This window comes from Rattus norvegicus, chromosome 15 (assembly GCF_036323735.1).
Source record: "Rattus norvegicus strain BN/NHsdMcwi chromosome 15, GRCr8, whole genome shotgun sequence".
NCBI classification, from domain to species: domain Eukaryota; kingdom Metazoa; phylum Chordata; class Mammalia; order Rodentia; family Muridae; genus Rattus; species Rattus norvegicus.
The window spans coordinates 84,497,288-84,519,344 of NC_086033.1; positions in this window are offsets into that span (position 1 = coordinate 84,497,288).

A 22,057-nucleotide genomic window follows, 5' to 3' on the forward strand; every position below is an offset into this window, starting at 1 on the left:
TTCAACTCCCCTTCCTGTGTCCTAAATAAACTCTATTCTACACTGTACCCACCGTATGACAAGGTACCCCTCCCACCTCACCATACTGAGCTCTACAAAAACTGCACTCTACTGTCTTTTTTAAAACAATCAACACAGAGTCCTGTAAACGTTCCTGTGCTCTCAAAGGGTCACAAGTGTGTGGGGCTGTACAGGAGAGGAGAGCTTTCCCTCTAACAGAACGTGTGGTTAGAACCCTTTGATGTGAGGACACTTCATACGGTCACACAGAGTGATAGTATGTTCACTTGATGCGTTTGAACAACACTTGCTTTTAGGATGCTCGCACTCCTGGGAGACCTGTTTGATCTGAAACTCAAATTGCTCAGCCTTCACCGGAACAAATCCAAATGTGATGAAGAAACAAAGATGAATTTTGCACCCTACAAGAAGAAAGACCTCTAAATGGCTGTTAATAAAGTAAATGCCTTGGGCAGCCAATAGCCAAAAACAGAGCAACAAAAGCAGGAGTTTGAGGGGGTGGAGTTTGAAGGGGTGGAGTTTGAGGGGTGGAGTTTGAGGGGGTGGAGTTTGAGGGGGTGGGGATAGGCACGAGACAAACTAATCATGTAGGCCAAAGTTAGCCCATCCTATCGTAAGTCAACACCGTAAGCATATTTGTATTAAATATTGTTTGTCACAGGTAAACAAAATGAGGCTTAGAGAAATCATCACTTCTAAAACCCAGTGAGCAACGCTACACACAGAATCACAATGAGGTATGTCTGCCTGCAAAATTTGTACCTTTGCTTAGGAGTCAACGCTCCGTGCAACTGAGCAGCTCCAATAGCAAGCATTGTTCCAGAGCCAAGATAATAATGAGTGCACCACGGCTGGGCTCCCTCTACAATTTAACTCTACTTTCGGGAGCAGCTTGACCTGATCTCAACTACACAGTCTCTCCAAACACCAAAGGATAGCCAGTTTATCAGAATGACTCTTTTTATTTTTAAAGTCCTTTGTAAAGTATGATCAATTGAACATGAGCAAAGCCTTGAAGATGTTCTATTTTCTTTGTTGCTATTTTTTGCAGTTACATATTATTTTTGACTCACGGATAATCACTGCATTGTATGTGTTGGGTACAGTGTGTCCTTTCAACACCTGTATGCAATTTGTAGCAACCAAATCAGGGTTCTGAGTCCTTCAGTAACTCACTGGTCTCTGCAAAATAAGACTGCAGGCATGGGTCATAGACTCAGAACACGGTCTTCCAATCATTCACCGGTCACACGACCAGAGCTAACTAACCTCAGATTTCTCATCTAAATGATGGAATGATAAAAATGTCTGTGCCTCAGATTGGAGATGATGATTCGTGACCTAATATATGCAAAGCGGACAGAGAAAAAGACCTGATAAAAGCCACGTGTAAGCTTCGTTACTGTAAAATTTGTCTTACTTCTTCAACTGCTTCAGAGTAGAAATAGAAACTTCATTGATTTCAAAAACTATTTTTCTGATTAATGTAACAAAAAAGTCAGAAGATTAAACCCGAAAAGAAATTGCCTTTTAGTAAAGTTTTTCTTGAGTAGTATAAAACACATTATTTTTAATATGTGTATTTTTCTCTAAGCATGGAACTATTCTTAGGAGAGTGGGGAACCTATAGTCTAAAAGACTGAATATTTTCAACTTGGCATAGGCTTTTAGACATTAAAGAAATATTTTTTTCCTTTGGACATTGAAGAAATTCTGCTACAGAAATAAAGCTTGCTTGACTTCCATGAGTCTTCAACCTTTGTCTTTTGAAAACAAGCCCATTCTTCAGCATCATTCCTTGACACTTTAGTGTGTGGTTAAATGCTTCTCTTCTAATAAAAGAAGATCTGAGAAGTAGTGTTTAAAGCAGCATCTCTGATTTGACAGTCATTGAGGCTGTGCCAGGAATGGATGCACAATGACCAGCGGGTAAGCAACTGTAAGGGCGTGCGTTCACAAATGACATCGTCCATACCATTTTAACGCCCATCATGTAATACGTTCTGTACCTGGAAATACATTTTTCTAACAACAATTAGATTATTTCTCTGATTGCTTTCCTGGTAATCATTAAATATTTAAAAGATAACATGGAGGTGAAAAGACAAGGAAAGTGATACTTATCTAAGTGGAAAGTGCAAGACAGGTTTGACTCTAAGTAACCTTTGTTCACTGTTCCTCTATAGTTTCAGAAATAGGTAGAATTATTGATTATAATGGGCAAGGAACAGAACCCTGTGCTTGTGCTTTGTGAATGAACTCATTTGCAGCTAAATTTTACAGGCCTTTGAAATTTCCTTTTAAGTAAAGGCTGTCAGTAATTAAAAGACAAGTTGGTTGTAACTGTACGTTCTGCTTGGAATTTGACTACGTAAAGTCCAATCAGTTTAGAGACATAATATGTGTCATGAGGTTTTCCTTTTTAAACTCCATATTTTATTATTCACATAATGCATTGCTCTTACATTATAGTCTGATGTTTTGAACAGGTCATTCACAATTAGGTTGACTATTTCTTTATTATCATTGTAACTCCTGGATGACCCTTTGGAATTGTAAGTAAAGGTGAGTTTGGAAATCTAGAGGGTTAGTTCCAGGACAAACATGTATATATTAACACAACATCTAACCCACCAACTGATATGAAAATCCAATGGTGTTTTAGTACGGCATTTGCATTCAGCCTACATACAACCACGTATTCTGTTAAAATTATCTCTATAATATTTATTTTTTGATGTACCATGAATGCAATCATAATTTTTTTGTTTCTAGTAGATATTCTAGGGGATTCTGGCAAGAACTAAAGTTCTGTGAATTTTCAGTACAAAGAAATAGTTTCAACCTAATGTCAGTTGAGTCCATATGCACAGAAGCCATCCATGCAGAGAAAATCATGGATACAAGATCTGAGATAAGTAAAGTGAGCCCACATACCTGAATTAAAGTTGGAAGGGTAAACCATGGTGTGTGAGTGCCCATAGCCAGTGAGTCAGCTAGTTCTAGGGATAGGCACATAGTTCAAAAACATAAATTAACGTGAACTGTACATTGTGAGATCCATAGCAATGAGCCAATTAGTGCCCAGTGTTGTGTAGCTCTTTCCTCAATGATGAGCCTCAGATGTCTTGAATGAGGGCAGTTGTACTCTTTCAAATGAGACCCTCACAACATGGGATTTATTGCTATTCCCTCATGAGGGGAAAAGGCAGTATTGATAAGCTCGAGTAACTGATGAGGTGTTCTCAAAGCTTCCCACTCCCTTGGAATGAATATGAAGTAATAGAGCTGCCCAGAGTTGATCAGGAGGCTCTCCGATGATGGGAATTTTCATGAGTCATGCATGCTGAGGGTAGGACTATGTAGCTGTCCATACATTACCCAGCAGCCATTTCAGTTTTGTAACTGCATTTACATCACCAATGCTCCTGCAAGTAAATTAATAAACTCATTGGTACAACAAGATGGGCTTGTATAGAATTCTTTCTTTGGTCTGTCATATACTTCTCTAGTTAGGTGAATAGTTTCCTGAGGAAAAAAAATTCATGCAATACCTGGATATTGTCTTCTACATCCTAATCTTCACTATAGGTACCAACAATCTGTGAGGAAATGGCTGATTCTGGGGGATGGAAAATAGAGATGAGTCTTGAACATTCTGTCCAATCAACAAAGGGCATTTTCAAAGGATGATGGAGACCTGGTATTGTGAGGCAGAAGATACAGGTGGGGGAGGGGATGATATCTCTCAGTACAAACATAAATTATATTGCTGTACCATCCAACATAACTTAAAATAGGAAACCATGAACGAAAAAAAACCACAAAAATAACGAAAAACTTAAAACAAAGATTATTTACATAGTTTCAAAGTCCTCTACAAAATGTGTGAGCGTGTGTGCATGTGCATGTGGGTGTGCCTATACCTGTGTGTGTAGGATTGAGTAGTTGAAGGAGTAATTTTAGAAGGAAGAGGCCTAGGGGAAAACACCTGAAACAAGTGATAATACAAGTGAATAGAATTCCAGGTTGCCTAATATGTGTCTCAACCAGGATCACCACTGCTCAAAGGGCAGAACATGGCTGACTGGAAACTATCTTACGAATTCCCAAGTGAGAAACATTCTATAAAACAACTGTCAATCATGAGACATTGAAACCAATAGCCCTTAAAAACACAATGTGACTTTGTTCAGAGGGCATTAGTACATTCATGGATAAGGACTCAAACGAGCACCAAAGTCCTTAGTTACATTCAACTCTTACCCTGGGCATTCATGCTACAAAGTGAAGAAAAACAATTCTCTTTGCTCCTAAAACAGCAGCCTAAAGGCTGCAAATGCTACCACGGTTTGTTTTTTCACCTCAGACTTCTTAGAATTTAGACTGGACATATCCAGGACCATGAATGAACCAACCCTGGTAGTTTCTTTTGTATTGAGGCCCTAATTCGTTCTGCAGACATCCTGTCTGGAAACACTAATAATTGGTTGGCTTGGTAACCAGGAAACTGTAATTGTTTAGAAAGCCCTACCACAGGTTTTCTACCGATCTCCCTCTGCCACAGTAGGTGGTTGGCACACCAGTTCTGCCACTCTGAATTGCAGCCATAATTTGAGATTCAAGGCCAAAGTCTGTGCCTCCAGAGAGCAATGATGTGATCCACAGCCTCAGCCAGGAACGGATTCCTAAACCCTAGTATTCTGAGCCTTTCGAACGCAGTGAGGGGGAGGAAAGGAAGGAAAGGTGGTATCAAACATCTGTCACTGGGCTATTTCTAATCAAGTTCTACTGAAAGGGTGGCAATTGGTGAGCTACACCAAGTCAGCAGAATAACTGGTTCACCCTGGCACCACTTCTCCACCACACAGGGGAAGACACAACAGAAACATGGGACAGTTTCAAGGACTCTAAAGCAACTTCAATTTCTTCCTAAAAAACCAAAAAGGAGCCAAGTGATGCTGCTTGCCCAATTCTTGGTGGATTTTCTCTGGTTCCCATTAGTGAAAGAGAGTATTTGAAAGGAAAAGGACAGTCAAGCAGTCGCCATATGGTAGCCAAGAACAGGTATCCTCCTTAGCACCATGGAAACAAAACTAGGGTTATCTGCAAGAGATGGGCACAAGCATGGAATCTGCACTTTAATGCAGCATTGGGGTAGCTTCTCTAGAGATGTGACCTGACTTGGGAGATAACTGTATGGAGATCAGTATTGCATAACAACCCAGAGTTTAATTTCTCATGTCATGATTTATTTTAACCTGGTTTTGCATTTTATCCTAAAAGCATTTTTTATTTAATTTAATAAACAGATAGCATTTACTTTCCTAGGCATACTTTTAAGGACTTCATAAATATTAGCTCATTTGCTCCCCATCATAACCTTAATCCAATTTTAGGGATGAGGGTATTGGCCGTGGTTTGCCTCCATACTATGAAAACATTTCCAAAAATCGTGAACTAAAGGCACTTGAGCAGACTCTGACTTATTTTAAGATAGTTTGTTTTAAAACAGAAACAGCAACAAACAGCTTTCTAGGCAACCCTGAGCAATCCTAGGAATCAGGAGACAAACATATCTTTGTTTTTATAAAAAAAACAGCAGCCACAATAAACAACTTTACAGAGCCAGCCTGATTATTTAAGACTATTTTATTTTATGTCAACTAAAATATAGGCAAGGTAGAGTCTGATGGTTTTCTGTTTCCTAGCCAGGTCTCTCTCTCTCTCTCTCTCTCTCTCTCTCTCTCTCTCTCTCTCCTCTCTCTCTCTCTCTCTCTCTCTCTCTCTCTCTCTCTCTCTCTCTCTCTCTCTCTCTGTGTGTGTGTGTGTCTTTGTTTTCTTCTCCATGTTTCTCTCTTCTCACCCCCCTCAAAGAACCAATTATCAGAGGGCTCTCCTTCCTCCTACAAACAAGGGGCGCTAATAAAGGGATTGGTGGGAAAGGGAGCCTAATAAGGAAGGATCTACTTCAAAGGCAGAGCACATCAAAGTGAAGTGCCAGGGAGCACTGCTGAGCCAGGCTGGCTTGGCCCTCTTCACCCCTTACCTCCTGACTCAAAGCACCACGTAGACAGGACTCAGCAAAGAGTTCTGAGAACAAGGCTACCTCCAACTGTACCAGCTGGGATGAGTGATGGATACATACCAGGTGTTACATCGTTTGTTTTGATTAGATAAATGCTCTCAATAGATATCACTGAATAATATTATCACCTAATTCCCCTGGGTTTTTTTTTCCTGCTTGAAGTATTTGACAGTAGTTTTTCAAATTAGGTAGGTAGCATAAATGCAAGGCGAGGAGGACTGGTGTTGGCATAGCTTCTGTACTGAGTGCTGAAGAACTGGAGGATGAAGGATAAGTGATGTCATCAGAAGTGTATTATTAGAGCTCCAAGACGGCCAGTTACAGGACAGGAAACGAACTCCAAAGGACTGAGCGAGCTACAAAAGCCCAGTGAAGGTTTTGTCTTCAAAACCAGGAAGTGTTGACAATGCAAATGTCCAGATGGAAACAAAGATTCTGATTGTCACACCAATTACTTTGAACATATGGGTTCTTGTTATCAGAAAAACGAAGCGCTTGGGTGTTTTATCACTTTCCATCCACTTCTTTGCTGCACTGTGACAGCAGACACAGAATTCAGTCTCTCGTTTTCTTTAGTATTAGCGCTGGCTATACCTGTCCCTCTCGGCTTTCCTTACTTGCCAGCCTGAGACCTTCCCAGAAGACAGTGCTACTACCCAAAAGAGTACGGGTGAACTTTTAAAAATGCAAATGAAGTTCTTTGTGTGTAACTGCTGTGGCTTGCAGCTGATCTAGAAGACACTGAAGACTCCTCACCAGGTTCCTCGTAACTGTCTCTAGCCCTTATCACCTCTTACCTTCCTAAGAATTCGAACCTGAAATGCCAGCGGCAAACCACTGAACTGAGAACAGGACCCCTGTTGGAGGAATTAGAGAAAACACTGAAAGACCTGAAGGAGCTTGTGACCCCCATATGAACAACAATGCCAACCAACCAGAGCTTCTAGGGACTAAGCCACTACCCAAAGACTATACATGGACTGACCCTGGGCTCCAACTGCATAGGTAGCAGTGAATAGCCTTGTTGGGGCACCAGTGGAAAGGGAAGCTCTTGGTCATATCAAGGTTGGACCCCCAGTATAGGGGATTGTTGGGGGGCGGTAATGGGGGTGGATTGGGAGGGGAACACCCATATAGAAGGGGAGGAGGAGGGATTAGGGGGCTGATGGACAGGAAACAGGGAAAGGGAATAACATTTGAAATGTAAATAAGAAATCCCCTATTTAATAAAAATGGAAGAAAAAAATGAAAAAAAAAAGTCAATGGTGACAGAAGTCTACACAGTGTGCCAATTCTGGGATCCCGTGGAACAAGCAGGGAAATAGAAATGAGCTGAAGACAAATTGTCTTTCCTATCTCTTTCAAAATCAAAGCATACAGTCCATAGCCAATGTTGTATTTAAGAGACCTAGAAATAATTAGACTTATAATGTTGTCAGCCCATATCACCTACTCCTAAAACCCACGATTTTCTGAACCACCTACAGTTTTGGGCTTACGGGGCTATCTACAATAGTAATTTGCTTCCTGATGCGTAGAGAAACTGTCATAAACCACTGCTTCTGTACCTGAAAAGCTCAGCCGCTGGCACAGGCTGTCTCTCCTCTGTCACTTTCCACAGGAGGAGCCCGTACTTCAGAGATGGTACAAGGTGAAAGGCAATGGGACCGTATGCCCCACAGGGTCATCCACTTCAACAGTAGCAGGCTAGACATGGTGCTTCCCATAGGAATGGGAAGAGAATGTGACCGTAGTAAAACTGCTCACCTGTCCCAGCTAATCTCCTTGCTCAAGCTACCACACTCTAAAGAAAAATTACGCTAGGTATCCAGGTGTATGGGGGGGGGGGGGGTGCGCTTTGTTCTTATTCCACCAAAATATAGCAAAAAGTTATGGGTCCCCCAAATCTCATCTTTTACCTTTTGAATGTTTTAAAGTATATGTGTATGGCTCTGAGCTTGTGGTCTTATTTCAGCCCCTGTCTACGATTTTCTCACTTTTAGAGAAAAGGAGTTGTCAAGTAGTGTGTGAGATTTATAAATACGGTCTTCCGGATCAAAAGGAAACATACTATCATATCACAATGTGTAGTCATTTGAGCAATTTAACACTCATTTATCATTGAAAACAGCTCAAGAAAATTAAAGAGCTTCCTCAATCTACAAAACTAGTTTTATACTAAATATACATTTTACATATAATTTTATATTTTACATGTAATGGTGAAATAGAATAGGAAAGGACGGTATAATTGTTACAAAATATAATGTGGCAAGAGGGTACCTTTGGGAGTCCCGTTCTAAAGTGCACCCCAAGTAATTACACCAAGCAATAGACCTGGTATAAAAGAGGTTTATTGGGGGAGGGGAGAGGAGTAAGGACCTAGGGAAGGGGTAGAGGAAGACGGGGACAGAGCCATGAGGGCAAAGAAAATGGGGAACAGAGATGGAGAAAAGGGAAACAAGAACAGAGAAAAAGAGAGAATAACAAGAACAGAGGCATGGAGCTAGGGTGGCAGGTGGTCCTTTCAGTGCCCACACATACCTGTCACAGCAGCCAGCTACAATTTCTATATCCCTGAAGGCAAGCCAGCAGAATTGCCTGTATGCTAACACTAATATTATCACTTCCTTTTAACTTTATGCATAAGATTCTAGATGTTTTATTAAGGGTCAAAAAGAAATGCAAGAACTGTAAGGAAGTCACAAACCTGCCTTTATTCACATATATTATTTCCACAAAGACTCAAAATAACTGCATGAAAACTATTAGAAGCAGTTAAAGTCATTTAGCAAAGTGTTCAGATTTGTGACTGATATACAAAAATAATTATTTAATGTACAGTAGGATGTGGTTTAGCAAAATTAAGGGGTATATTAAGGAACCATGAGTTCTTTTGGAGATACATTTTAGGAAATATTTATAAGTACTTAAATAAAAAGAAGAAGTACTGTCTTCATGGAAGTAAGAACTCAATATTTAAAGATGCCAATTCTTCAAAAATTGGCTTATAGATTCGATTCAAACTCTGGTGGGCTTTTTAAGAAATGAAACCTGATACTAAAACTTTTATAAAAAAAATTGAAGATAAGGTGAAACTTGCTGATGAACAATACAATGAAGATTTGATGAACATGATCTCAAAGCATATTATCAAAGTGAGATCATTGAAACAGGTGGTTTGAGCTAATGAGTAGAGAGGTCACACAATAAAACAGAAATAGACTCACACTCAAGAGAACAATGGTCAAGCTATTGTTAGAAACTCTAGCAAACTAGGAATATAGATCATCTTCTATCCATAGACAGAATAGATTTCACATAACACCAGAAGTGGTATAGATGCCTCACACCAGCTCTCATCAATCTGATAAAATGCTAGTAGAGATCCAAACTTCTGCAAAATATAAAAGAATAAATAAAAGACTCTTCAAACTTGAAAAGGAGAAAGAACATTTTTAAAGTAGTATTCCTAAAAATCTACAAATTATAATCTTAGAATGACAAATAAGTTCTTCAAACTCAAAGAGTCCTAGGGTGACACAGATATCAGCACATTCTACATATTAACTATAACCATTCACGATCCCATTTAATAATTCAGTTGAGGAGACAAAATATTTAGCAGTGTATATAAAGTATACTATGGACAAAAATCTATGTCTTAGTTTGGGTTTTACTGCTGTGAACAGACAGCATTGCATTAAATTGACAAGACGTTGCATTAAATCTACATTTTTTGAAGACATATGTATGTGTTTGTACAAGATGTGCAAGTCTTGTAAAGGACAACATTTAATGGGGAGGTGTGGGGCTGACCTACAGGTTCAGAGGTTTAGTCCATTATCATCAAGGCAGGAGCATGACAGCATCCAGGCAGGCATGGTGCAGGAAGAGCTTAGAGTTCTACATCTCCATCTGAAGGCTGCTTGCAGAATACGGGCTTCCAGGCAGCTAGGATGAGGGTCTTAAAGCCCACACCCCACAGTGACGCACCTACTCCAACAGGGCCACACTTTCTAATAGTGCCACTCCCTGGGCTGAATACATACAAACCATTACAATCTGTATGCTGAGAATTACAAAATGCTAATGAAATAGTTAATGGTCTAAATAAATGGAGAGAAATGTATTCAAGGACTGGAAGACTCAACATGGTGAAGATGTAGATATCTTTTTCAAGTGTCCCCTCCCTTTCTTCCCTCCCAACACTCCCATTCCCTCTCTACTGTTCTTCAAATTCAAGCTTCTTTTTTAATTATTATTACATGCATATATATATACATATGTGCATTCCTAAGTATATCTTGCTCAATTCATATAATGTTATAGACTGACATATGTATAAAAACATACATATGTCTTCAAAAAATGTAGATTTAATGCAATGTCTGTCAAAATTCCATTGGGGATCCTGTTGACATAGACAAGTTTATTCCAAAACTTATATGTAAAACAAAAAAACAAACAAACAACAAAAAAAAAAAACCCCACTGAGTTTGCAGAATAGCTAAAACAAACATAAGTTAGCAAATCAAGACAGAAGAAATCACTGTAATCACATTAATATCTATCATTTGTACAGCAGTCAAGAGCATGGGCTCAGTGGGGACAGCAACACCAGCTCAATGATGGAGAACAAAGCACACACGAGGACACTCACACCAATATGCTGGACTAATGTTTAACAATGATAAAGGCAACTTAAGCACAAGAATACCCATTTTACAAAAGGCACTGAAACAACCACATGGAAACCCATAGGTGACATGGATTGCACAGCTCACAAAAATTCAACTTGAAATTGCTCATAGGTATAACTACAGAATACGAAACCCTCAAGCATAGAGGATCTTTGGCTAAGCAAATATTTCTTTGACTTAATACCAAAAAACACAGTCCATTACCAAAAATAAACAATAAATTAGACCTCACTGAAATTACAAATTATAACCATGTAATCAAAAACTAATATGTAAATGTGTGCATAATCCTAGTTTGAAGAGCATTATGAAGTTAAACAAAAGACCAGAAGCTATGCAGCCACTCATGTAACCACATATGAAGCCAACAGAAGATTAAAATACCATAGTAAAAATGTTCTCGTGTTAATGATTATAAACCCAAACAACATAATATAAAATAATAAAAAGTTTAAAGATGTGGGTTTTTTTAAATTATTAATGGGAGCCTTGTGCCAGGGCATACATGTGGCAGTCAAAAGACACCTTTCTGAAGTCCGTTGGCTCCTTCCACTTTTGTATGGGCTCCATGGAATACTTGGGTCGCCAGGTTCCCACTAAGTCATCCCGTCACTCCTAGAGAGGAGACACTAATCACCAACAAAGTGAAGAAGGACTCCACCCTCATTTGTGAGTTGCTAAATGAATATGGCACCACAGTAAAACATTATGCAATGTTTGTTTCATTAGGAAAAATTACGTGCTCTTAATGGGGAGTCTTGGGGAAAACATGAAGACTAGAACATTCAACACACACATTACCACTAAAAGAAAATCAATCCATCACCTTCTAAGAGGAAAAGCATAGATTTTGGGAAATGTATGCAATGGAATATATGATGAAAATGAAAATAATTATAAAAACAACTCAAAACGGCCATGGCAAAATATTAAATCAAAATAGAAAAAAATGGTATGAAAATATATTTTAACTAGTAAAAAGATAAGTTGTGGTGAGCAATTTAAATACATTTAGATTCGTAACAAATTTTGTGAAGCCAAAAAACAAAAAGTGACACAGGGTGGAAGAACACAGAGAAGGAACGCGCAGGCCTAGCGATGTCTCAGTTCCTAAGTTCTAGATGGACGCACAGGGCCTGTGTTATCTTGCTTTGCTTCCGCATATGAAACATAACTTTCCTACATATGAATCAAACATTCAAAACCACTTTTCTAAGAAATTACAGAGCAGAAATATTTCTAAAGAATAAGGATAAGGAAAAAAAAGACAGATCTGTAAGCCAGGTTCTCTAGTGACAACCTAGCAGAAGGAGCTTCAAGGCAACTTAGACACGAACCTCTAGCTTTGCCATTCAGTGATTCTTCTAGACTGAATGTCAACCCGGGGAAGCTTAATCATGGGCTTAGAAATTCGGAGGGTGTTACACACTTTTAGTCTCTTTGTCTTTAAATAGAAAATAGTAGTGCCTTGTAGCTGGCAAACTGTAAGACAGCATTATGAACTGCATCATAACTACTCACTTAGAACGACTCAAGGGGCATATACTTATGCGGTTCAGTCCGTAGTAGCTAAACTTTCCTTGATGACTTTTGCAAATTGACTGGTACTTTGAGGTACCGAACCCTAACAAATGTCCAGGTTCTAAGGAAGCATCATATTTTCACCACCACCAGGAAGGTCTGTGGAGGGGAACATGGCGACTACCACTTATTGCGCATATCAGGACTGACTGTGGACCACTTATAGGTAATAAAACAATCATGAAGAAGGCGCAGGCTAGTTCGTTTTTTGCAGAAGAAAAGAACCAAGTTTAATTCTTTTAATCAAAACAATTTTTCAGGAAGAAAGCAAGATTACGACCCACCCTCCTCCAAATCTTTGCACAGGACAATTTTAAAACCCTCATAACTTAATATAAATTGTCTTTGTCGTATCCCCCCACCACCAGCAGCTGCTATTTTTATTCCAGAGGTCTGGGTCGCTCACAGTCCGTTCTCAGAGAACTCTAAATTCGCACCTTACCTCCTTGGAACTGTTAATGACTTCCCAGAACAAGTTCTTTCTTTCATTCTGTGACATTTGAATCTATCTCTGGGAGCTTTAGAGAAAGGGACTCTGCCAATGTGAAATCGTATTAAACTTCTGAATTCAGCGTAAGAATAATGGCCGGGCGGGGATATTAGCATGGATAAACCTTCAGTCTTAATCACAAAAACTTTCAAATATCATCAGATTCCAGAGGACACTGAGGAACTCCAGGAGAAATGCAGTCTAAGGAAGGGGAAGGAAAACAGCACCCAAAGAGTCCAAATTGTAATGGTGTAAAAAAAAAAAAAAAAAAAAAAAAAGGTACAGCCGACGGGAACCTACTCTAAAGAGTGAATCATCGCTTCTTTATTGCAGCGTGAGAGCTTCAGTCTGTACTCTAGTCTCCTAATGGACTACTCGTGACTTTTTAAATGCGTAAGTGATTTTAAACATCACTGTTTGCTCTACATCGTGTACTTTCAAATAGTTCCCACTAGAATGTTTGTCAGGTGTTCCTATGAATTGTCCTGGTTTGGTCTTTTTTTTCTATTGCTTTGATAAAACACTGATCAAAACAAACCTGTGAAGGGCAAAGTTTATTTGGCTCCCAGTCCGTCCTCTAGAGAGGTCAGGCAGGAACTTCTGCTTACTAGCTCATGTCCCTAGGCTTCCTCATCTGCTTTTCACATACAGCTCAGGCCTGCCTGCCAGGGGATGGTACCTCCCACAGAGGGTTGGGCCTTTTCGCGTCAATCAGCAATCCAGAAAATCCTTCAAAGACCAATCAGAGGGAGGCAGTTCCTCATCTGAGGTTTCCTCTTCTCGGGTGACTCGACTCTACCTCGTGTTACATTGATAAAAAACTAACCGTAAGCTGGCGAAGAGAATAGCTAGTGAACTTTCTACGTACGTAAAGATCACTGTGAACTTCTGTTGCTCTTGCTTCCAAATTCCTGAGTACTGGGATGTCAGGTTTTCGCTACCATAATGGTTTTATGCAATGCTGGGTGTGGAACCAGCGCTTTGAGCATGCTAACCAAGCACTCTACCAACTAAACGACATTCCACCCACCACCTTTTCTATTTTTCAGTAGTAAATTGCTTTAGTCAGATTATCGAATTAATCCATTATTGAATAATTATAAATCCATTATTGAATAACCCATATTGAATTAATATATTACTGTATATTCCAGTGTCTCGATTCCTCTGGAGAGGGCTGGCAGCTCCTAGCACACAGTGAGAGTTCAGATAGAACCTGGCCTTTCTGGCTTTCGGTGTCATACAGTTCAACACTAGCACACAAGGGGTTCCAGAGAATTACAGAAAATTAGGAAAATGGAGAAGAGATGTGAAGACAGCAACACAATTGCACCTTCTTTGCTGTTTGACTTCCTTGGAGACCCCTTTCCCGTATATGGGATGCAATTGTATCTCTGAGAAAAATGTAGATATTTGGGATAAACTCTAGTTCTTCAAGAGCACGAGTAAACAAAAATTAGCCTAATGCGCCTGATAATTTATGGTAGTTTATTTTACACCCACAAGCAAAAGTTCACTTGGCCTGAACTTTTTATCAGGCCCTGATGAGATGGCTATTGATTTAGCAAACACTCTTCTAGAATACAAACCCACCAAAGCTGGAACGTAGGAAAGGCTAATTATGGTAATAAGAATCCAGTGTGCACAGTCCCATTAGAAGGACTTAATCACTGCTTTTCCTATAGCAGGACACCTTTAACAACCCTCCTGTTCATTAGGAAAAAATTACCTTTCAGTGTTAAGTGGACTATAGATGTACTGTTTATGTTGAAAGTGGGAGAAAGTTAATGTCACGTTTTGTCCCTAAATGGCTGTTGCTCTTGGTGAACCTTACTGTACTATTCAAATGGGTGTGAGTAGACACACATGCTACAATATTGTCCCCATCTCTGTTGGGGAACAGAATCCCCTTCACCCGGTTTACAGGCGGACACACTGATCTAGGCTCAAGTAGCCTACTGAAAATTCCCTTCCTGGTTCTTGCTTCCTACAAGAGATAGCTGTTTTCAAACTATATTCCACCATGGACACTTTTTTTTTCCCTCTAGGGAGCAAGGAAAAAAAACATACAGTAAAATTTTTACACAAAAATCAAAGAAGACATCTGGCCCCAGGACTAAAATGGGCAGAGCAAATCGTCTCCTCCAACTGCCAAGGAATGAAGCAAACTCCAAAGATATAATCCCCCGACATGAACTCTACCGCCTCAAGAAAGAATAGGGGAAAAACGATAACCTCATTGCTGGTGGGCAGTCCTGCTAGAAAGCTTACATTACTGGTCTGACCAATCTCATCATTCTTAGCTGTAGAAAACATTTAGAGCCAGGTAGTATGGATTTAGTGTCTTGAGACAAAATAAATAATTACATAAAATCTTCTTACCTTGCATGCGCTGTAAGATTTGTTTATGAACTGTAAGAATATAGATTGTTCTCTATATTTCTTTTATCAAAGAGACACAAATTAGTAAAAACAAAATGGACCTTTATCTTTAAAATGTACAAATACTAGAGCCGTGCTGAGGAGGAATGGGGAAAAAAAATCTTTTATGTCAATAGACTGTGGAGAGTTTCACTTTTTTTTCCCCGTCTTTCTTTGCGGGGCGAGTTTGTGCGTGTTCCTGTGTCTGCAGTTGCATATGCATTTGCAAATGCCCATGATAGACAAAGTGTGGAGCAGAGACTGAAGGAATGGCCATTCAGAGCCTGCCCCACCTGAGGATCCAGCCCATATACATACAGTCACCAAACCTAGACAGTATTGAATGTGCATGCTGACAGGAGCCTGATATAGCTGTCTCCTGAGAGGCTCTGCCAGAGCATGACAGATACGGTGCAAATGCTCACAGCCAAAGATTGAACTGAGAATGGGGTCCCCATTGGAGGAGTTAGAGAAAGGATTAAAGGAGCTGAAGGGGTTTGCAACCCCATAAGAACAACAATATCAACCAACCAGAGCTCCCAGGGACTAAACCACCATCCAAAGAGTACATGTGGACAGACCCATGGCTCCAACTGCATATGTAGCAGAGGATGGCCTTGTTGGGCACCAATAGGAGGAGAAGCCCTTGGGCCTGCCAAGGCACGATCCCCCTATGTAGGGGAATGTTAGGGCAGGGAGGTGGAAAGGGGTGAGTAGTTGGGTAGGGGAACACCCTCATAGAAGAAGGGGGTGGGGAGATGGGATAGGAGGTTTATGGACAGGAAGTCGGGAAAGGGATAACATTTGAAATGTAAATAAAAATATCCAATTTAAAAAAAAGAAAAAAATGAAAAGAGAAAAAAAGAAAAGAAAATGCACAAGAGGATGTTTGCCTGTGGGGGGCCAGAAGCCAGCCTCAGATGACACTCCGGAGGAGTTACCCAGAAGTTTTCTCACTGGCCTATGGCCTGTCACGTTGGCTTGGGTGACTGACCAGTGACCAGCAGAGAGCTGCCTGTCTCTTCCTCACAACCACTGAGATCATAAGTGTGTGTCACCACACCCGACTCGTACACAGGATCTGGCAATGGAACCTGAGTTCCAATGTGTGCATATGCAGGCTGGGCCGTGTGAAGTGCCATCGCCCTTCAAGTTTACTAATGTGCATAAAAGTATCAAATGTGCAAAGAGTATTAAAAACAGTCTTAAAAAGCCTACCTTTTAACCTCATGTTTCTTTTCTATCAATTCGCTCTACGGGAAAATTATGGACAAAAATGCTTACTAAATACTGATTGTCAAGACAGAATCCATGAAAACAACATTTGCTCTAACCTTGCTTAATTCAAGGGAGTGCAAGGGTTTCTCAGAAAAGAAGGTCGGTTTATAGTGAGTGCCCAAAACTCTCTTGTCAGCTGTTCTAAATGTTAGTTTTGTGGAATTAATCACAGCAGGTCAAAAATTCATAGAATAAATAAGATATCCCAAATGGCCGTTAGAGACCATTTCTTTCCAAACTAGAAATCTATGAAATTCTGTCTTCCAACAGCAACAGTCCTAAATGAATACTTTCTTTTTTTATCACTTAATCCACTCCCTAAAATGCTTTAATATCACCTTATCTTGGAGCAGACAGCTTAGACATTCTGCACATCATCATTGCCTTTGTAGTTGAAATGCCCTTTAACCTTTCAATACACGGCACCCTGCTATTAGAGCAGTGCATACAACTGAAGATAATTGTGTTATTGCTTCAAAATGTGCTTCCTTCCTCTTTGCTCAATACTAGGTGTTTCATTTTTATTTTATTCACAATTTAACCTTTGCAAAAAAATGATTTACACTTTTTAAGTGACATATGATTTCTTTCTAATCTGCAAGGCAAAAAGAAGATGACCATTGAATTGAATTTGGAGCCGCAATACATGGGACCCAGTTCTCAGTGTATGGTTGGATGTAATTTAATTGCACACAATCTTTTTATTTCGGTTGCACTAGGTAAATGCTAGTAAATGTGGTGAAGCTGTGTACCAATCACCTCTCCCTTTAAGGGAAGCACTACAGAAATGTGAAATTATAGATGACTTAATTAAAATGGGAATTTCGAAAGAGGAAATGATGTTTGTGGAGCATTAGGAACATGGCGTTCTTCCATCAAGTTACCGGTATGAATTAAAAATGCCCACGTGTGACTTTAAAAGCAATGTAAGTAAAATGGAGCTTAAAATCAATACTAGCAGAACCAAAGAGACTGGAAATTGTGATTCTGTAATAGTGACTAGATTTGTAATAACCTGGAGGGGAAAATAGGCATTTCTTCATGGGAGGGAGAAAAGAAATATGACATAAAAGCCAGCGGCTATGCTGAGCCAGTGAAATTGTCCATTATTTAAACTGCAGGTGGTGACACTCACATAAACTGGTATAGCAAGCAGCCCAAGGAAGGGACACGGGTGGATTTAGTATGAAGCCCACCACGGAAGTCTGTCTTCTGGGGAAGACAGAGCTAGGCTATGCACAAGGAAGTCGTTGTATTGAAAATGGAGATTCTAACCTTGGAAGAAGACATAGCCATGGTTCAGTAGATAGAAGCTGTATTTTCAAACCCATTTCTATCTTGGTCACTAGTATGGGTAGTTAATACCCTTAATATGGAAAAAGAAGAAACAGCTGGCAGAAGGAAAAGACAATGAGATGTGGTGGGGTGAAAACACAATGGAAAGAGGAGATAAAGAAGCCAAGTACAGAGGCAGGGAAGGGACTCCTAGGAAGAACAATACCACACACCCATATTGAGACACTGATCATTTGGCCAAATGGGAATACTGTCTGTCGAAATGGTTTTATAGGGGCACAGACAACACCTTTTTGCTTATACATTGTAGATGTTATTTTAAGATTTTATTTTACTTTTTAATTGTGTACGTATATATAGCTGTGGGCATATTAGCTCAGATGCCTTCAGAATCCAAAATAGATTGACATAAGATTCCCTTCAAGTTGGAGTTACAGACAGTTGTGAGGTACTTGACAGAGATGCTGGGAGCTTGGGTCTTTTGAAAGAGCAACATGTGCTCTTAACCAACCTAGTTCTCTCTCCAGTCCCTCTAAAACTTTTTTATGCCCCCACACTGTATTCATACACACAAGTAGTAGAGCCTAGGACTAGGAAAGTGATCTATTCGATGGACATAGGGGTAAGAGTCAACAGTAATGATCCTAGGATTACCACAGCAGAAACATACAAACAGCTCTTCCTGCTTCCAGACTAATCTGGTGTTCGTTTTGCCTACTCCAAGCTGTATTACAGGGTTTATAAATACTGTCAATGGCCCGATGGCAAATCTACCTAGCCCTTGCAATGTCTAAACTCTGTTGATGTTGGATTAAAAACAGTCATAGACAATGCATAGGCATAAAGACACAGCTGTATTGCAATAAAACTTTATTTAAACAAATAGCTACTAGACCAAATCTCTCCAAATGCCCACAGTTTTCCATGTTTTTATGTTGCATTGCTCTCCCCATTGTCATTCCATCGCCCAGATCACCAGTTTCCCATACCAATCTCATAATTTTTACAGCTTTATTCCTTGTTTTCAAAGCCTATTATTATTTCTAATGCCTGGTCTTGGTTGTCAACTTGCCTACATTTGTGATTAACTAAACCACAGGCTCCTGGATGCACATGGATTTTTCTTGACTGGATCATGTAAGTGTGAACACCCACACTATAAGTCTGTAGTTGAGGTTAGAAGATCCATCATATTTGGAGAAAGAGGAACACTCCTCCATTGTTGGTGGGATTGCAGACTGGTACAACCATTCTGGAAATCAGTCTGGAGGTTCCTCAGAAAATTGGACATTGAACTGCCTGAGGACCCAGCTATACCTCTCTTGGGCATATACCCAAAAGATGCCCCAACATATAAAAAAGACACGTGCTCCACTATGTTCATAGCAGCCTTATTTATAATAGCCAGAAGCTGGAAAGAACCCAGATGCCCTTCAACAGAGGAATGGATACAGAAAATGTGGTACATCTACACAATGGAGTACTACTCAGCTATCAAAAACAACGACTTTATGAAATTCGTAGGCAAATGGTTGGAAATGGAAAACATCATCCTGAGTGAGCTAACCCAATCACAGAAAGACATACATGGTATGCACTCATTGATAAGTGGCTATTAGCCCAAATGCTTGAATTACCCTAGATGCCTAGAACAAATGAAACTCAAGACGGATGATCAAAATGTGAATGCTTCGGGCTGGAGAGATGGCTCAGCGGTTAAGAGCACCCGACTGCTCTTCCAGAGGTTATGAGTTCAATTCCCAGCAACCACATGGTGGCTCACATCCATCTGTAAAGAGATCCGATGCCCTCTTCTGGTGTATCTGAAGACAGCTACAGTGTGTACTTATATATAATAAATAAATAAATCTTTAAAAAAAAATGTGAATGCTTCACTCCTTCTCTAAAAGGGGAACAAGAATACCCTTGGCAGGGAAGAGAGAGGCAAAGATTAAAACAGAGACTGAAGGAACACCCATTCAGAGCCTGCCCCACATGTGGCCCATACATATACAGCCACCCAATTAGACAAGATGGATGAAGCAAAGAAGTGCAGACCGACAGGAGCCGGATGTAGATCGCTCCTGAGAGACACAGCCAGAATACAGCAAATACAGAGGCAAATGCCAGCAGCAAACCACTGAACTGAGAATAGGACCCCCGTTGAAGGAATCAGAGAAAGAACTGGAAGAGCTTGAAGGGGCTCGAGACCCCATATGTACAACAATGCCAAGCAACCAGAGCTTCCAGGGACTAAGCCACTACCTAAAGACTATACATGGACTGACCCTGGACTCTGACCTCATAGGTAGCAATGAATATCCTAGTAAGAGCACCAGTGGAAGGGGAAGCCCTGGGTCCTGCTAAGACTGAACCCCCAGTGAACTAGACTGTTGGGGGGAGGGCGGCAATGGGGGGAGGGTTGGAAGGGGAACACCCATAAGGAAGGGGAGGGGGGAGGGGGATGTTTGCCCGGAAAAAAAAAACACAGAAAAAAAAAAGAAATATGTTATCGAAAAAAAAAAAGAATTCAAATAAACATCTGGGCTTATAGCTTTGAAGAATCAAAAAAAAAAAAAAAAAAAAGAAGATCCATCATAAATAGAGATCATCTGAGGTCAGATGATACAACCAAAATCTAGGTCATTTAAGGTCAAAACCCATACTGTAAGTCTGGACCGTACCTTCTGGAGTCCCCTAATATAAAATGACTTGTAAGAAGGAAGCTTTTGTCCTTACTTTACTCTGACAAGTTCACCCATCCTATTTCTAAAGCATTCCTTCTATTGTATTAGAACCTACTTCTTTGGGTTTCCAACATAGGCTGAAGACCACCTAGGACATGTAGCATGGACTGAACAACTACCAATTCTTGGCCTTTTAGTCGGGAGATAGACCATGTTGGATTAGCAGATCACAGCCTGTAAGCCACTCCAATAAATCCCACTCTGAAGCCTCCTGTTTCCAGTCTATCTGATCTTGATATTGATTTTGGTGATTGTAACGGAGGAAAAAAAATACACTGTCTAGCCTCATAGCTATGTAGTCTAATGTAGAGCACAGGGCTAAATTCAAACAGACTTGCACAACAAAATCATGCCCTTTTGATATAAATAGATTTGTTCTATCAGCTCTATTCTTCCAGAGAGCCTAGAAATTAAAATTTCACTCAGTGTCTCTTCATCCCACAACCAGCTTCCACATAAAGCTTTCCTACTTAAAGGTTCAAAGGAGATGAAAATTACTGTCTTGAATGTACAAAAATTCCTCTTTTACTGCCAAGTGGATCTAGACTTACGCTCAACTTATAGCCAAAGATTAGTTCATGTCTCATTTAATCATTCAAGTTGTGAGTATGTATGATATAATATTATTTAAAAAAAGAAATAAACTTACCATAAAATTATTGACTTTAAGTGACTCAGTACTGTAGGGATGGAGGTCAGGTATATCCATAACCCTCTTCTGTGGGCCTCACTATCAGGTCATTAAGAAGACATTAGTAATATCCACTGTCAGAAAGAGAGGATAGAATAAGGAAAGACTAATGGAAAGATTTGCAAACTAAAGGCTAATGAGTTAGCATGAAATCTCCTAAGAGTGTGGCATTTCTGAGACAGCATAGTTAGTGGAAACTAAAAAAACTCTGTCCCGGTGATGGATAAGAAAAGAAAAGTTCATTCAGCCAAAAGCCTTTATTTCATTCTTTTTCCTTACTAAGATTCTACTGTTTCATTAAATTGTATCAATCCTTAGTACTAATGCATACTAAAATTTATACTTAGTCTAGTGCGTTAATAAATGCTTAGAATTACAGCACTTGAGGAGGGCAGGTAGAAAGACCAGAAGTTCAAGATTATCCTTGGCTACATAAGCAAGCTTGAGACCATCTTCTTTTAAGAAGACCATTTTTCAAAAACCCTTTTTTGCAACTATGATTAGGGAATCGTGTTATAATTGTAGCAGATTATAATATTGGGTTAATTTTCCTACTAGGACAAACTAGAAAGATTCAAGAGAATACACATCAAAGGGTATCTTTGAAGTAAGGAGAGCTATGGAGGTGTGCATCCCCTCTCCCTTAAGTAATGACACCTGCAGGTAGCCAACAGTCTCTCAGTATCTCGCTTCAGAGTCCACTGAAGCTCTGAAAAGACATGTTCCCAAAGGCTGCTCCTG